The sequence below is a fragment of the Oncorhynchus kisutch genome, unplaced genomic scaffold (genome assembly GCF_002021735.2).
Source record: "Oncorhynchus kisutch isolate 150728-3 unplaced genomic scaffold, Okis_V2 Okis07a-Okis12b_hom, whole genome shotgun sequence".
NCBI lineage: Eukaryota > Metazoa > Chordata > Actinopteri > Salmoniformes > Salmonidae > Oncorhynchus > Oncorhynchus kisutch.
Window position 1 is genome coordinate 11,173,703 of NW_022261984.1, and position 11,550 is coordinate 11,185,252.

General features: G+C 41.0%; 31 non-coding genes across 31 annotated transcripts; all 31 read right to left on the reverse strand.

Moving 5' to 3' along the window:
* Positions 1-397: 397 nt before the first annotated feature.
* On the reverse strand, positions 398-469 carry trnaq-cug (transfer RNA glutamine (anticodon CUG)). Its single transcript has one exon. It is a non-coding gene; the product is annotated as a tRNA-Gln (tRNA).
* Positions 470-654: 185 nt separating this feature from the next.
* On the reverse strand, positions 655-726 carry trnaq-cug (transfer RNA glutamine (anticodon CUG)). The gene has a single exon. It is a non-coding gene; the product is annotated as a tRNA-Gln (tRNA).
* A 115-nt stretch (positions 727-841) lies between these two features.
* Positions 842-913, reverse strand: trnaq-uug (transfer RNA glutamine (anticodon UUG)). Its single transcript has one exon. It is a non-coding gene; the product is annotated as a tRNA-Gln (tRNA).
* A 412-nt stretch (positions 914-1,325) lies between these two features.
* Positions 1,326-1,397, reverse strand: trnaq-cug (transfer RNA glutamine (anticodon CUG)). The gene has a single exon. It is a non-coding gene; the product is annotated as a tRNA-Gln (tRNA).
* Positions 1,398-1,512: 115 nt separating this feature from the next.
* trnaq-uug (transfer RNA glutamine (anticodon UUG)) lies at positions 1,513-1,584 on the reverse strand. The gene has a single exon. It is a non-coding gene; the product is annotated as a tRNA-Gln (tRNA).
* Positions 1,585-1,997: 413 nt separating this feature from the next.
* On the reverse strand, positions 1,998-2,069 carry trnaq-cug (transfer RNA glutamine (anticodon CUG)). Its single transcript has one exon. It is a non-coding gene; the product is annotated as a tRNA-Gln (tRNA).
* Positions 2,070-2,184: 115 nt separating this feature from the next.
* On the reverse strand, positions 2,185-2,256 carry trnaq-uug (transfer RNA glutamine (anticodon UUG)). The gene has a single exon. It is a non-coding gene; the product is annotated as a tRNA-Gln (tRNA).
* Positions 2,257-2,668: 412 nt separating this feature from the next.
* trnaq-cug (transfer RNA glutamine (anticodon CUG)) lies at positions 2,669-2,740 on the reverse strand. The gene has a single exon. It is a non-coding gene; the product is annotated as a tRNA-Gln (tRNA).
* A 115-nt stretch (positions 2,741-2,855) lies between these two features.
* trnaq-uug (transfer RNA glutamine (anticodon UUG)) lies at positions 2,856-2,927 on the reverse strand. Its single transcript has one exon. It is a non-coding gene; the product is annotated as a tRNA-Gln (tRNA).
* Positions 2,928-3,340: 413 nt separating this feature from the next.
* Positions 3,341-3,412, reverse strand: trnaq-cug (transfer RNA glutamine (anticodon CUG)). The gene has a single exon. It is a non-coding gene; the product is annotated as a tRNA-Gln (tRNA).
* A 115-nt stretch (positions 3,413-3,527) lies between these two features.
* Positions 3,528-3,599, reverse strand: trnaq-uug (transfer RNA glutamine (anticodon UUG)). Its single transcript has one exon. It is a non-coding gene; the product is annotated as a tRNA-Gln (tRNA).
* Positions 3,600-4,012: 413 nt separating this feature from the next.
* On the reverse strand, positions 4,013-4,084 carry trnaq-cug (transfer RNA glutamine (anticodon CUG)). The gene has a single exon. It is a non-coding gene; the product is annotated as a tRNA-Gln (tRNA).
* A 115-nt stretch (positions 4,085-4,199) lies between these two features.
* On the reverse strand, positions 4,200-4,271 carry trnaq-uug (transfer RNA glutamine (anticodon UUG)). The gene has a single exon. It is a non-coding gene; the product is annotated as a tRNA-Gln (tRNA).
* Positions 4,272-4,684: 413 nt separating this feature from the next.
* trnaq-cug (transfer RNA glutamine (anticodon CUG)) lies at positions 4,685-4,756 on the reverse strand. The gene has a single exon. It is a non-coding gene; the product is annotated as a tRNA-Gln (tRNA).
* Positions 4,757-4,870: 114 nt separating this feature from the next.
* Positions 4,871-4,942, reverse strand: trnaq-uug (transfer RNA glutamine (anticodon UUG)). The gene has a single exon. It is a non-coding gene; the product is annotated as a tRNA-Gln (tRNA).
* Positions 4,943-5,355: 413 nt separating this feature from the next.
* On the reverse strand, positions 5,356-5,427 carry trnaq-cug (transfer RNA glutamine (anticodon CUG)). Its single transcript has one exon. It is a non-coding gene; the product is annotated as a tRNA-Gln (tRNA).
* Positions 5,428-5,542: 115 nt separating this feature from the next.
* trnaq-uug (transfer RNA glutamine (anticodon UUG)) lies at positions 5,543-5,614 on the reverse strand. The gene has a single exon. It is a non-coding gene; the product is annotated as a tRNA-Gln (tRNA).
* Positions 5,615-6,025: 411 nt separating this feature from the next.
* On the reverse strand, positions 6,026-6,097 carry trnaq-cug (transfer RNA glutamine (anticodon CUG)). Its single transcript has one exon. It is a non-coding gene; the product is annotated as a tRNA-Gln (tRNA).
* A 597-nt stretch (positions 6,098-6,694) lies between these two features.
* Positions 6,695-6,766, reverse strand: trnaq-cug (transfer RNA glutamine (anticodon CUG)). The gene has a single exon. It is a non-coding gene; the product is annotated as a tRNA-Gln (tRNA).
* Positions 6,767-6,881: 115 nt separating this feature from the next.
* Positions 6,882-6,953, reverse strand: trnaq-uug (transfer RNA glutamine (anticodon UUG)). Its single transcript has one exon. It is a non-coding gene; the product is annotated as a tRNA-Gln (tRNA).
* Positions 6,954-7,366: 413 nt separating this feature from the next.
* trnaq-cug (transfer RNA glutamine (anticodon CUG)) lies at positions 7,367-7,438 on the reverse strand. Its single transcript has one exon. It is a non-coding gene; the product is annotated as a tRNA-Gln (tRNA).
* A 114-nt stretch (positions 7,439-7,552) lies between these two features.
* trnaq-uug (transfer RNA glutamine (anticodon UUG)) lies at positions 7,553-7,623 on the reverse strand. Its single transcript has one exon. It is a non-coding gene; the product is annotated as a tRNA-Gln (tRNA).
* A 416-nt stretch (positions 7,624-8,039) lies between these two features.
* Positions 8,040-8,111, reverse strand: trnaq-cug (transfer RNA glutamine (anticodon CUG)). The gene has a single exon. It is a non-coding gene; the product is annotated as a tRNA-Gln (tRNA).
* A 112-nt stretch (positions 8,112-8,223) lies between these two features.
* trnaq-uug (transfer RNA glutamine (anticodon UUG)) lies at positions 8,224-8,296 on the reverse strand. The gene has a single exon. It is a non-coding gene; the product is annotated as a tRNA-Gln (tRNA).
* A 592-nt stretch (positions 8,297-8,888) lies between these two features.
* trnaq-uug (transfer RNA glutamine (anticodon UUG)) lies at positions 8,889-8,961 on the reverse strand. Its single transcript has one exon. It is a non-coding gene; the product is annotated as a tRNA-Gln (tRNA).
* A 415-nt stretch (positions 8,962-9,376) lies between these two features.
* trnaq-cug (transfer RNA glutamine (anticodon CUG)) lies at positions 9,377-9,447 on the reverse strand. The gene has a single exon. It is a non-coding gene; the product is annotated as a tRNA-Gln (tRNA).
* Positions 9,448-9,563: 116 nt separating this feature from the next.
* Positions 9,564-9,634, reverse strand: trnaq-uug (transfer RNA glutamine (anticodon UUG)). The gene has a single exon. It is a non-coding gene; the product is annotated as a tRNA-Gln (tRNA).
* Positions 9,635-10,055: 421 nt separating this feature from the next.
* trnaq-cug (transfer RNA glutamine (anticodon CUG)) lies at positions 10,056-10,127 on the reverse strand. The gene has a single exon. It is a non-coding gene; the product is annotated as a tRNA-Gln (tRNA).
* Positions 10,128-10,250: 123 nt separating this feature from the next.
* trnaq-uug (transfer RNA glutamine (anticodon UUG)) lies at positions 10,251-10,322 on the reverse strand. The gene has a single exon. It is a non-coding gene; the product is annotated as a tRNA-Gln (tRNA).
* A 417-nt stretch (positions 10,323-10,739) lies between these two features.
* Positions 10,740-10,811, reverse strand: trnaq-cug (transfer RNA glutamine (anticodon CUG)). Its single transcript has one exon. It is a non-coding gene; the product is annotated as a tRNA-Gln (tRNA).
* Positions 10,812-10,927: 116 nt separating this feature from the next.
* trnaq-uug (transfer RNA glutamine (anticodon UUG)) lies at positions 10,928-10,998 on the reverse strand. Its single transcript has one exon. It is a non-coding gene; the product is annotated as a tRNA-Gln (tRNA).
* Between the last annotated feature and the right edge of the window lie 552 nt (positions 10,999-11,550).

The window sequence follows — 11,550 nt, forward strand, 5'->3', positions numbered from 1 at the left end:
TGGAAATTGAAAAAAATTAATTATGCGTTTAATTAGCAACAGCGGACTGTCGTTCCTTCACGTGCTGCAAATACTTTCAACTGACAACAATATTTGGACAGCTATATTCTATTTCCACGAAGCAAATTAATTGACATGGTAGGATCGTCCAAGATTTAAACTCAAATTGTAGGATTCAGAGTCCTGAGTGATAACCTTTACAGCATAGAACCCTGTAGTCAATACTCTGTTTTCTGGTCAGAAACGGTGTCAACTACCAGGCACTCATAGTATGCGTTTACCGTAGGCTAGCCATTCGTGCGTAACAAGAGTGCTTATTGACTCCCACCCACTTGTTTCTTTCACGCAACTATTTTAATGTTGACAGGGGAGGAGTGTGTCACTGCAAAATCAAGGTAGGTCCTACCGAGATTAGAACTCGGATCACAGGATTCAGAGTCCTGAGTGATAACCTTTACAGCATAGAACCCTGTAGTCAATACTCTGTTTCCTGGCCAGAAACAGTGTCAACTACCAGGCACTCATAGTATGCGTTTACCGTAGGCTAGCCATTCGTGCGTAACAAGAGTGTTTATCGACTCCCACCCACTTGTTTCTTTCACTCAACTATTTAAAAGTTGACAGGGGAGGAGTGTGTCACTGCAAAATCAAGGTAGGTCCTACCGAGATTTGAACTCGGATCGCAGGATTCAGAGTCCTGAGTGCTAACCATTACACCATAGAACCCTATACAGAGTATTTATTGTAGAGTTCCGATTTTCCTGTCATTTGTACACCGGATAAACATCAGATTATGAGGTTTTTGGTTGGCCATGTGAATAATTCAGCACCAAAAATAGGAAGGTTCTACCGAGATTTGAACTCGGATCACTGGATTCAAAGTCCAGAGTGCTAACCATTACACCATAGAACCATATTCTAAATCCACATGGAAATTGAAAAAAAAAAATCTGCCTGTAAATAGCAACAGCGGACTGTCGTTCCTTCACGTGCTGCAAATACTTTCAACTGACAACAATATTTGGACAGCCATATTCTATTTCCACGAGGCAAATTAATTGACATGGTAGTATCGTACAAGATTTAAACTCGGATTGTAGGATTCAGAGTCCTGAGTGATAACCTTTACAGCATAGAACCCTGTAGTCAATACTCTTTTTCCTGGCCAGAAACGGTGTCAACTACCAGGCACTCATAGTATGCGTTTACCGTAGGCTAGCCATTCGTGCGTAACAAGAGTGCTTATCGACTCCCACCCACTTGTTTCTTTCACGCAACTATTTTAAAGTTGACAGGGGAGGAGTGTGTCACTGCAAAAACAAGGTAGGTCCTACCAAGATTTGAACTAGGATCACAGGATTCAGAGTCCTGAGTGCTAACCATTACACCATAGAACCCTATACAGAGTATTTATTGTAGAGTTCCGATTTTCCTGTCATTTGTACACCGGATAAACATCAGATTATGAGGTTTTTGGTTGGCCATGTGAATAATTCAGCACCAAAAATAGGAAGGTTCTACCGAGATTTGAACTCGGATCACTGGATTCAAAGTCCAGAGTGCTAACCATTACACCATAGAACCATATTTCTAAATCCAAATGGAAATTGAAAAAAAAAAATCTGCCTGTAATTAGCAACAGCGGACTGTCGTTCCTTCACGTGCTGCAAATACTTTCAACTGACAACAATATTTGGACAGCTATATTCTATTTCCACGAGGCAAATTAATTGACATGGTAGTATCGTCCAAGATTTAAACTCGGATTGTAGGATTCAGAGTCCTGAGTGATAACCTTTACAGCATAGAACCCTGTAGTCAATACTCTGTTTCCTGGCCAGAAACGGTGTCAACTACCAGGCACTCATAGTATGCGTTTACCGTAGGCTAGCCATTCGTGCGTAACAAGAGTGCTTATCGACTCCCACCCACTTGTTTCTTTCACGCAACTATTTTAAAGTTGACAGGGGAGGAGTGTGTCACTGCAAAATCAAGGTAGGTCCTACCGAGATTTGAACTCGGATCGCAGGATTCAGAGTCCTGAGTGCTAACCATTACACCATAGAACCCTATACAGAGTATTTATTGTAGAGTTCCGATTTTCCTGTCATTTGTACACCGGATAAACATCAGATTATGAGGTTTTTGGTTGGCCATGTGAATAATTCAGCACCAAAAATAGGAAGGTTCTACCGAGATTTGAACTCGGATCACTGGATTCAAAGTCCAGAGTGCTAACCATTACACCATAGAACCATATTCTAAATCCACATGGAAATTGAAAAAAAAAAATCTGCCTGTAAATAGCAACAGCGGACTGTCGTTCCTTCACGTGCTGCAAATACTTTCAACTGACAACAATATTTGGACAGCTATATTCTATTTCCACGAGGCAAATTAATTGACATGGTAGTATCGTCCAAGATTTAAACTCGGATTGTAGGATTCAGAGTCCTGAGTGATAACCTTTACAGCATAGAACCCTGTAGTCAATACTCTTTTTCCTGGCCAGAAACGGTGTCAACTACCAGGCACTCATAGTATGCGTTTACCGTAGGCTAGCCATTCGTGCGTAACAAGAGTGCTTATCGACTCCCACCCACTTGTTTCTTTCACGCAACTATTTTAAAGTTGACAGGGGAGGAGTGTGTCACTGCAAAATCAAGGTAGGTCCTACCAAGATTTGAACTAGGATCACAGGATTCAGAGTCCTGAGTGCTAACCATTACACCATAGAACCCTATACAGAGTATTTATTGTAGAGTTCCGATTTTCCTGTCATTTGTACACCGGATAAACATCAGATTATGAGGTTTTTGGTTGGCCATGTGAATAATTCAGCACCAAAAATAGGAAGGTTCTACCGAGATTTGAACTCGGATCACTGGATTCAAAGTCCAGAGTGCTAACCATTACACCATAGAACCATATTTCTAAATCCAAATGGAAATTGAAAAAAAAAAATCTGCCTGTAATTAGCAACAGCGGACTGTCGTTCCTTCACGTGCTGCAAATACTTTCAACTGACAACAATATTTGGACAGCTATATTCTATTTCCACGAGGCAAATTAATTGACATGGTAGTATCGTCCAAGATTTAAACTCGGATTGTAGGATTCAGAGTCCTGAGTGATAACCTTTACAGCATAGAACCCTGTAGTCAATACTCTGTTTCCTGGCCAGAAACGGTGTCAACTACCAGGCACTCATAGTATGCGTTTACCGTAGGCTAGCCATTCGTGCGTAACAAGAGTGCTTATCGACTCCCACCCACTTGTTTCTTTCACGCAACTATTTTAAAGTTGACAGGGGAGGAGTGTGTCACTGCAAAAACAAGGTAGGTCCTACCAAGATTTGAAATAGGATCACAGGATTCAGAGTCCTGAGTGCTAACCATTACACCATAGAACCCTAAACAGAGTATTTATTGTAGAGTTCCGATTTTCCTGTCATTTGTACACCGGATAAACATCAGATTATGAGGTTTTTGGTTGGCCATGTGAATAATTCAGCACCAAAAATAGGAAGGTTCTACCGAGATTTGAACTCGGATCACTGGATTCAAAGTCCAGAGTGCTAACCATTACACCATACAACCATATTTCTAAATCCAAATGGAAATTGAAAAAAAAAAATCTGCCTGTAATTAGCAACAGCGGACTGTCGTTCCTTCACGTGCTGCAAATACTTTCAACTGACAACAATATTTGGACAGCTATATTCTATTTCCACGAGGCAAATTAATTGACATGGTAGTATCGTCCAAGATTTAAACTCGGATTGTAGGATTCAGAGTCCTGAGTGATAACCTTTACAGCATAGAACCCTGTAGTCAATACTCTTTTTCCTGGCCAGAAACGGTGTCAACTACCAGGCACTCATAGTATGCGTTTACCGTAGGCTAGCCATTCGTGCGTAACAAGAGTGCTTATCGACTCCCACCCACTTGTTTCTTTCACGCAACTATTTTAAAGTTGACAGGGGAGGAGTGTGTCACTGCAAAATCAAGGTAGGTCCTACCAAGATTTGAACTAGGATCACAGGATTCAGAGTCCTGAGTGCTAACCATTACACCATAGAACCCTATACAGAGTATTTATTGTAGAGTTCCGATTTTCCTGTCATTTGTACACCGGATAAACATCAGATTATGAGGTTTTTGGTTGGCCATGTGAATAATTCAGCACCAAAAATAGGAAGGTTCTACCGAGATTTGAACTCGGATCACTGGATTCAAAGTCCAGAGTGCTAACCATTACACCATAGAACCATATTTCTAAATCCAAATGGAAATTGAAAAAAAAAAATCTGCCTGTAATTAGCAACAGCGGACTGTCGTTCCTTCACGTGCTGCAAATACTTTCAACTGACAACAATATTTGGACAGCTATATTCTATTTCCACGAGGCAAATTAATTGACATGGTAGTATCGTCCAAGATTTAAACTCGGATTGTAGGATTCAGAGTCCTGAGTGATAACCTTTACAGCATAGAACCCTGTAGTCAATACTCTGTTTCCTGGCCAGAAACGGTGTCAACTACCAGGCACTCATAGTATGCGTTTACCGTAGGCTAGCCATTCGTGCGTAACAAGAGTGCTTATCGACTCCCACCCACTTGTTTCTTTCACGCAACTATTTTAAAGTTGACAGGGGAGGAGTGTGTCACTGCAAAAACAAGGTAGGTCCTACCAAGATTTGAACTAGGATCACAGGATTCAGAGTCCTGAGTGCTAACCATTACACCATAGAACCCTATACAGAGTATTTATTGTAGAGTTCCGATTTTCCTGTCATTTGTACACCGGATAAACATCAGATTATGAGGTTTTTGGTTGGCCATGTGAATAATTCAGCACCAAAATAGGAAGGTTCTACCGAGATTTGAACTCGGATCACTGGATTCAAAGTCCAGAGTGCTAACCATTACACCATAGAACCATATTTCTAAATCCAAATGGAAATTGAAAAAAAAAAATCTGCCTGTAATTAGCAACAGCGGACTGTCGTTCCTTCACGTGCTGCAAATACTTTCAACTGACAACAATATTTGGACAGCTATATTCTATTTCCACGAGGCAAATTAATTGACATGGTAGTATCGTCCAAGATTTAAACTCGGATTGTAGGATTCAGAGTCCTGAGTGATAACCTTTACAGCATAGAACCCTGTAGTCAATACTCTGTTTCCTGGCCAGAAACGGTGTCAACTACCAGGCACTCATAGTATGCGTTTACCGTAGGCTAGCCATTCGTGCGTAACAAGAGTGCTTATCGACTCCCACCCACTTGTTTCTTTCACGCAACTATTTTAAAGTTGACAGGGGAGGAGTGTGTCACTGCAAAATCAAGGTAGGTCCTACCGAGATTTGAACTCGGATCGCAGGATTCAGAGTCCTGAGTGCTAACCATTACACCATAGAACCCTATACAGAGTATTTATTGTAGAGTTCCGATTTTCCTGTCATTTGTACACCGGATAAACATCAGATTATGAGGTTTTTGGTTGGCCATGTGAATAATTCAGCACCAAAAATAGGAAGGTTCTACCGAGATTTGAACTCGGATCACTGGATTCAAAGTCCAGAGTGCTAACCATTACACCATAGAACCATATTTCTAAATCCAAATGGAAATTGAAAAAAAAAAATCTGCCTGTAATTAGCAACAGCGGACTGTCGTTCCTTCACGTGCTGCAAATACTTTCAACTGACAACAATATTTGGACAGCTATATTCTATTTCCACGAGGCAAATTAATTGACATGGTAGTATCGTCCAAGATTTAAACTCGGATTGTAGGATTCAGAGTCCTGAGTGATAACCTTTACAGCATAGAACCCTGTAGTCAATACTCTGTTTCCTGGCCAGAAACGGTGTCAACTACCAGGCACTCATAGTATGCGTTTACCGTAGGCTAGCCATTCGTGCGTAACAAGAGTGCTTATCGACTCCCACCCACTTGTTTCTTTCACGCAACTATTTAAAGTTGACAGGGGAGGAGTGTGTCACTGCAAAACAAGGTAGGTCCTACCAAGATTTGAACTAGGATCACAGGATTCAGAGTCCTGAGTGCTAACCATTACACCATAGAACCCTATACAGAGTATTTATTGTAGAGTTCCGATTTTCCTGTCATTTGTACACCGGATAAACATCAGATTATGAGGTTTTTGGTTGGCCATGTGAATAATTCAGCACCAAAATAGGAAGGTTCTACCGAGATTTGAACTCGGATCACTGGATTCAAGTCCAGAGTGCTAACCATTACACCATAGAACCATATTTCTAAATCCAAATGGAAATTGAAAAAAAAAATCTGCCTGTAATTAGCAACAGCGGACTGTCGTTCCTTCACGTGCTGCAAATACTTTCAACTGACAACAATATTTGGACAGCTATATTCTATTTCCACGAGGCAATTAATTGACATGGTAGTATCGTCCAAGATTTAAACTCGGATTGTAGGATTCAGAGTCCTGAGTGATAACCTTTACAGCATAGAACCCTGTAGTCAATACTCTGTTTCCTGGCCAGAAAACGGTGTCAACTACCAGGCACTCATAGTATGCGTTTACCGTAGGCTAGCCATTCGTGCGTAACAAGAGTGCTTATCGACTCCCACCCACTTGTTTCTTTCACGCAACTATTTTAAAGTTGACAGGGGAGGAGTGTGTCACTGCAAAATCAAGGTAGGTCCTACCAAGATTTGAACTAGGATCACAGGATTCAGAGTCCTGAGTGCTAACCATTACACCATAGAACCCTATACAGAGTATTTATTGTAGAGTTCCGATTTTCCTGTCATTTGTACACCGGCTAAACATCAGATTATGAGGTTTTTGGTTGGCCATGTGAATAATTCAGCACCAAAAATAGGAAGGTTCTACCGAGATTTGAACTCGGATCACTGGATTCAAAGTCCAGAGTGCTAACCATTACACCATAGAACCATATTTCTAAATCCAAATGGAAATTGAAAAAAAAAAATCTGCCTGTAATTAGCAACAGCGGACTGTCGTTCCTTCACGTGCTGCAAATACTTTCAACTGACAACAATATTTGGACAGCTATATTCTATTTCCACGAGGCAAATTAATTGACATGGTAGTATCGTCCAAGATTTAAACTCGGATTGTAGGATTCAGAGTCCTGAGTGATAACCTTTACAGCATAGAACCCTGTAGTCAATACTCTTTTTCCTGGCCAGAAACGGTGTCAACTACCAGGCACTCATAGTATGCGTTTACCGTAGGCTAGCCATTCGTGCGTAACAAGAGTGCTTATCGACTCCCACCCACTTGTTTCTTTCACGCAACTATTTTAAAGTTGACAGGGGAGGAGTGTGTCACTGCAAAATCAAGGTAGGTCCTACCAAGATTTGAACTAGGATCACAGGATTCAGAGTCATGAGTGGTAACCATTACACCATAGAACCCTATACAGAGTATTTATTGTAGAGTTCCGATTTTCCTGTCATTTGTACACCGGATAAACATCAGATTATGAGGTTTTTGGTTGGCCATGTGAATAGTTCAGCACCAAAATAGGAAGGTTCTACGAGATTTGAACTCGGATCACTGGATTCAAAGTCCAGAGTGCTAACCATTACACCATAGAACCATATTTCTAAATCCAAATGGAAATTGAAAAAAAAAAATCTGCCTGTAATTAGCAACAGCGGACTGTCGTTCCTTCACGTGCTGCAAATACTTTCAACTGACAACAATATTTGGACAGCTATATTCTATTTCCACGAGGCAAATTAATTGACATGGTAGTATCGTCCAAGATTTTAAACTCGGATTGTAGGGATTCAGAGTCCTGAGTGATAACCTTTACAGCATAGAACCCTGTAGTCAATACTCTGTTTCCTGGCCAGAAACGGTGTCAACTACCAGGCACTCATAGTATGCGTTTACCGTAGGCTAGCCATTCGTGCGTAACAAGAGTGCTTATCGACTCCCACCCACTTGTTTCTTTCACGCAACTATTTTAAAGTTGACAGGGGAGGAGTGTGTCACTGCAAAATCAAGGTAGGGTCCTACCAAGATTTGAACTAGGATCACAGGATTCAGAGTCCTGAGTGCTAACCATTACACCATAGAACCCTATACAGAGTATTTATGTAGAGTTCCGATTTTCCTGTCATTTGTACACCGCTAACATCAGATTATGAGGTTTTTGGTTGGCCATGTGAATAATTCAGCACCAAAAATAGGAAGGTTCTACCGAGATTTGAACTCGGAATCACTGGATTCAAAGTCCAGAGTGCTAACCATTACACCATAGAACCATATTTCTAAATCCAAATGGAAATTGAAAAAAAAAATCTGCCTGTAATTAGCAACAGCGGACTGTCGTTCCTTCACGTGCTGCAAATACTTTCAACTGACAACAATATTTGGACAGCTATATTCTATTTCCACGAGGCAAATTAATTGACATGGTAGTATCGTCCAAGATTTAACTCGGATTGTAGGATTCAGAGTCCTGAGTGATAACCTTTACAGCACTAGAACCCTGTAGTCAATACTCTTTTCCTGGCCAGAAACGGTGTCAACTACCAGGCACTCATAGTATGCGTTTACCGTAGGCTAGCCATTCGTGGTAACAAAGAGTGCTTATCGACTCCCACCCACTTGTTTCTTCACGCAACTATTTAAAGTTGACAGGGGAGGAGTGTGTCACTGCAAAATCAAGGTAGGTCCTACCAAGATTTGAACTAGGATACAGGATTCAGAGTCATGGTGGTAACCATTACACCATAGAACCCTATACAGAGTATTTATTGTAGAGTTCCGATTTTCCTGTCATTGTACACCGGATAAACATCAGATTATGAGTTTTTGGTGGCCATGTGAATAGTTCAGCACCCACAAATAGGAAGGTTCTACCGAGATTTGAACTCGGATCACTGGATTCAAAGTCCAGAGTGCTAACCATTACACCATTAGAACCATATTTCTAAATCCAAATGGAAATTGGAAAAAAAAAAAATCTGCCTGTAATTAGCAACAGCGGACTGTCGTTCCTTCACGTGCTGCAAATACTTTCAACTGACAACAATATTTGGACAGCTATATTCTTTTCCACGAGGCAAATTAATTGACATGGTAGTATCGTCCAAGATTTAAACTCGGATTGTAGGATTCAGAGTCCTGAGTGATAAACTTTACAGCATAGAACCCTGTAGTCAATACTCTGTTTCTGGCCAGAAACAGGTTTTCAACTACCAGGCACTCATAGTATGCGTTTACCGTAGGCTAGGCCATTCGTGCGTAACAAGAGTGCTATATCGACTCCCACCCACTTGTTCTTCACGCAACTATTTTAAAGTTGACAGGGGAGGAGTGTGTCACTGCAAAATCAAGGTAGGTCCTACCGAGATTTGAACTCGGATCGCAGGATTCAGAGTCCTGAGTGCTAACCATACACCATAGAACCCTATACAGAGTATTTATTGTAGAGTTCCGATTTCCTGTCATTTGTACACCGGATATAAACATCAGATTATGAGGTTTTGGTTGGCCATGTGAATAATTCAGCACCAAAAAATAGGAAGGTTCTACCGAGATTTGAACTCGGATCACTGGATTCAAAGTCCAGAGTGCTAACCATTACACCTAGAACCATATTCTAAATCCACATGGAAATTTGAAAAAAAAAAATCTGCCTGTAAATAGCAACAGCGGACTGTCGTTCCTTCACGTGCTGCAAATACTTTCAACTGACAACAATATTTGGACAGCTATATTCTATTTCCACGAGGCAAATTAATTGACATGGTAGTATCGTCCAAGATTTAAACTCGGATTGTAGGATTCAGAGTCCTGAGTGATAACCTTTACAGCATAGAACCCTGTCGTAGTCAATACTCTGTTTCCTGGCCAGAAAACGGTGTCAACTAGCAGGCACTCATAGTATGCGTTTACCGTAGGCTAGCCATTCGTGCGTAACAAGAGTGCTTATCGACTCCCACACCACTTGTTTCTTTCACGCAACTATTTAAAGTTGACAGGGGAGGAGTGTGTCACTGCAAAATCAAGGTAGGTAGGTCCTACCGAGATTTGAACTCGGATCGCAGGATTCAGAGTCCTGAGTGCTAACCATTACACCATAGAACCCTATACAGAGTATTTATTGTAGAGTTCGATTTTCCTGTCATTTTGTTACACCGGATAATATATAAACATCAGATTATGAGGGTTTTGGTTGGCCATGTGAATAATTCAGCACCAAAAATAGGAAGGTTCTACCGAGATTTGAACTCGGATCACTGGATTCAAAGTCCAGAGTGCTAACCATTACACCATAGAACCATATTTCTAAATCCACATGGAAATTGAAAAAAAAAAATCTGCCTGTAATTAGCAACAGCGGACTGTCGTTCCTTCACGTGCTGCAAATACTTTCAAATGACAACAATATTTGGACAGCTATATTCTATTTCCACGAGGCAAATTAATTGACATGGTAGTATCGTCCAAGATTTAAACTCGGATTGTGGATTCAGAGTCCTGAGTGATAACCTTTACAGCATAGAACCCTGTAGTCAATACTCTTTTTCCTGGCCAGACAGAGAAACGGTGTGTCAACTACCAGGCACTCATAGTATGCGTTTACCGTAGGCTAGCCATTCGTGCGTAACAAGAGTGCTTATCGACTCCCACCACTTGTTTTTTCACGCAACTATTTTAAGTTGACAGGGGAGGAGTGTGTCACTGCAAAATCAAGGTAGGTCCTACCAAGATTTGAACGAGGATCACAGGATTCAGAGTCCTGAGTGCTAACCATTACACCATAGAACCCTATACAGAGTATTTATTGTAGAGTTCCGATTTTCCTGTCATTTGTACACCGGATAAACATCAGATTATGAGGTTTTTGGTTGGCCATGTGAATAAATTCAGCACCAAAAATAGGAAGGTTCTACCGAGATTTGAACTCGGATCACTGGATTCAAAGTCCAGAGTGCTAACCATTAACCATAGAACCATATTCTAAATCCACATGGAAATTGAAAAAAAAAATCTGATTGGTAAATAGCAACAGCGGACTGTCGTTCCTTCACGTGCTGCAATACTTTCAACTGACACAATATTTGGACAGCTCTATATTCTATTTCCACGAGGCAAATTAATTGACATGGTAGTATCGTCCAAGATTTAAACTCGGATTTAGGATTCAGAGTCCTGAGTGATAACCTTTACAGCATAGACCCTGTAGTCAATACTCTTTTTCCTGGCCAGAGAACGGAAACGGTTCTGTGTGTCAACTACCAGGCACTCATAGTATGCGTTACCGTAGGCTAGCCATTCGTGCGTAACAAGAGTGCTTATCGACTCCCACCCACTTGTTTCTTTCACGCAACTATTTAAAGTTGACACGGGGAGGAGTGTGTCACTGCAAAATCAAGGTAGGTCCTACCAAGATTTGAACTCGGATCACAGGATTCAGGTCATGAGTGTAACCATTACACCATAGAACCCTATACAGAGTATTTATGTAAAGTTCCGATTTTCCTGTCATTTGTACACCGGATAAAAA